The sequence below is a fragment of the Glycine soja genome, chromosome 18 (assembly GCF_004193775.1).
Source record: "Glycine soja cultivar W05 chromosome 18, ASM419377v2, whole genome shotgun sequence".
In the NCBI taxonomy this organism is placed as follows: Eukaryota; Viridiplantae; Streptophyta; class Magnoliopsida; order Fabales; family Fabaceae; genus Glycine; species Glycine soja.
In genome coordinates, this window is record NC_041019.1 from 53,432,268 (window position 1) to 53,435,422 (window position 3,155).

Sequence of the window (3,155 nt, forward strand, 5' to 3'; positions counted from 1 at the left end):
TTTAATCATAATATTCTCAAACTCCAACACTTAATAATTTTTGGAATCATACTATAACACTCTACAATATTATTTACATAAATTATTAATATAAATAATTACCTCTATATATATAAACTAACATACATCATATTGAATCACAAATTACAAAGTAAGCTTTCAATACACAAATTCTAAATAATTATATGAACACTTTGGTCAATTTCAATTATGATATTAATTTTTTAAATTATATATAAAAAAACTAAAAAGCAAGAAATAGGGAAAATACAAAATCAATATCTCTCTCTAAATTTCTCCTTACTTTATTTCATCAATTCGTATTAATTAAAAAAAACTCGATTTATAGGGTTCACGCTCAACACAATAGCATATCAATTTCACAAAAATTGGTCTGTCAAACATATATAATTCACTGTAATAATTATAAGAATAAAATGAAAATTGGAAAAACACCCCAAAACTTATTTCAGTTGATATCTCTAAGGATCTGTACACATTTTCTCGCTAATTCTCAATTGTGAATAACTCGTCTCTTACCTCTGAGCGGACTCACGTGTCTTTAGCCAGCGATAGCAGCATCTCTAGCGGTCCCCTGAGATTCCTTCAGTTATTCCTCCGATTGCTCCGATAGAATTCCCAAACGTCAGAGAGATGAAGAAGAAATTGGAACCTCCACTTGTACTATTTTCATGCGATTCATTTTTCTCCCTCCACGAATATTATCTCGCAAATCCCAACGGTTCAAGTGTGCGCAATTGAATTTCGAACAACATATCCAAATTTCATGAAAATCCAACGGTTAACGAAATCGGGATCATAGTTTTATCGAGACAGTTTTGGGTTTCTGCGGGAAATTAAAAGGCTACAATGCGAATGATTTTCCTATAAGCTCAGACATGATTTTGAAATTCCCAACGGTGAGAATGCTCGGAACTGGGTTGTGAACTTGGTGTTTAAATTTCACGACGATCCAATGGTGAATGAGTCTGAGATCTTTGTTTTTCTGAGATAGGTTTAGTGAGCTGCGGGAAAAAGAAAGGATTTTGACATGAAAAGGGAAAAAACGAAAATGAGAGGCAGAGAAGCATGTTGCTATTTATAGCTAGGGGCATTTACGACCTATTATTTACTCTATTTATTTATTTTTATTATTTTTACTAAAAAAACTTTTTAAATTTATTTATGAAAAAAAATGGGATGTTACATTGTGTCAATCCCAGCAACAAATAAATCCTACTAATACAAAACTCGATGAGATATACATGTAATGTATTAGCAAAAAATAAGAAATTGAATTTCAGATATGAAGGTTATAGTATAGAAAAACACAGTAATAGGACACTTGCTGATTTCTTATGAGTGAATTAATTAAAGTTAAGTTCATGAGTAAAATATAAAATAATAGTGGATAAATGTCCCCAAAAGTCTAAGGCCATAAGGGCATCATTATTTATCAATCCTGTACATAACAACCATCAATGAGATAAATTGGTGTTAAGTTATACATTGAGCAACTAATTTGATGGTTATTTGAAGCACCTAATTCATACAATTTGATAACTTAGAATTGAAACTTTATACCAACCATACTAGAAAAATAAGTAAATTATAATTTATAAAGCTTATTTATTGGAAAACGAAATACGAACCATGAACAAGTGTATCATCTCATCGCGACTCAACAGAGAACCAGTTTCTTCATTGTTGTTAAGAAGTGAATCCAATACATCCATGGAGTCAGTTTTTGAAGCTCTTGAACACACTCTTCAATAATTCCATCGATAATCTCAAACAACTTCTTAATATAAATGCTCCTCCTTGCAAGGACACGTTGAGGGTCAAGTGGACGAAGAATGGGAAAGAAATCTGCAACATTAGGCCTTCCAGCTTCTTCCATCATACCCCGAATAATGTTCTTGAACTCTTGAGGCTTTTCTAAGTGGTTGAAATGGAATTAAGTATTGTTGCAAAGACAACCGCACCAATGTCCACAACCTCACCTTTCTTGCAACTTTCTTTCACAAAATCCAATAAATCCCGAAGCTTTTGTTGGCGAAGGATTTGAGTGGAGTCGAGCACTTGTGGGGAGAATATTTTTGTGGCACAAACTCTTCTAAGGTTCCTCCATTTGTGGGGAGAATATTTTCATGCAGCACTCGTTTTGCTACTTGAGGAGAGGAAATAACTATGGTGCTTATGCTGCCTGATTTCAAAGTCATAAGAGGTCCATAGATTCTTAAGAGTTTGGTGAGTGCTTTGTGTGGATTTTTGCTATTATAGGCAAGGAAGCTTTGAACATTCAGAGGTTTGGTTAAATCTGGGAATGAAGATGCGAATGGTTGCACTCACAAAGGTAATAAGTAGAAGTATTGTTTGATAGTCCATGACTTATCCTTTAACCTCAAGATATACTGTGTCCTACATGATATTTATAAAACAATTTTTTACATAAGTGGTATGGTTGAATTAAAATATACAAGTGAATGTAATTCTCATTTATAAACTAGTTAAGATTGAGTTATATCCAAACTCAAATTTTAAAATAATATCAAAGTTTATCTTAATAATTATTATTGGATCTATGAGTCACATGTTATCATATCATTATTGAATACATATATATTTCTAATTTTATAAACTTCAAGCTCAAAATATCTATTTTTCAACAAAAGAAAGATGTGTAAAACAACTTATGTGAACTAATAATGTGAACAAATTAATTATATATAAAAAAATAATTCTTATCCTACAAACCTAAATTCTAAGAAAGAAAAAGAATAGCAAAGAATTACATATTTTAGGTGACTTTATAATCAGTTAATTATATATGTAAATATAATTAATTATGTTTTATGGATATAAACATGATCATATAATTATTAATGTTTTTTATTTGAAAGAATCGATAGTGTCAAAAGATTTATAACAAGTCACATATATTTACTTAACCAACTTTATGTAACCAACTGAAATAAACCGCTTAACATTAATATATGTTTAATAGTAACTTGAATATCGTCAAAAGAATTATTAAATATTTTAATAACCACGTAATATTATTTATCACTTGTGATACAAATTTGATCATCATTAGAAAATTTAATAATTTCGTGATGCTATTAACTATGTATCAATAATTTTATATAATTATG

General features: G+C 30.1%; 1 pseudogene; it reads right to left on the reverse strand.

Moving 5' to 3' along the window:
- Positions 1-1,463: 1,463 nt before the first annotated feature.
- Positions 1,464-2,388, reverse strand: LOC114394682 (annotated as a pseudogene).
- Between the last annotated feature and the right edge of the window lie 767 nt (positions 2,389-3,155).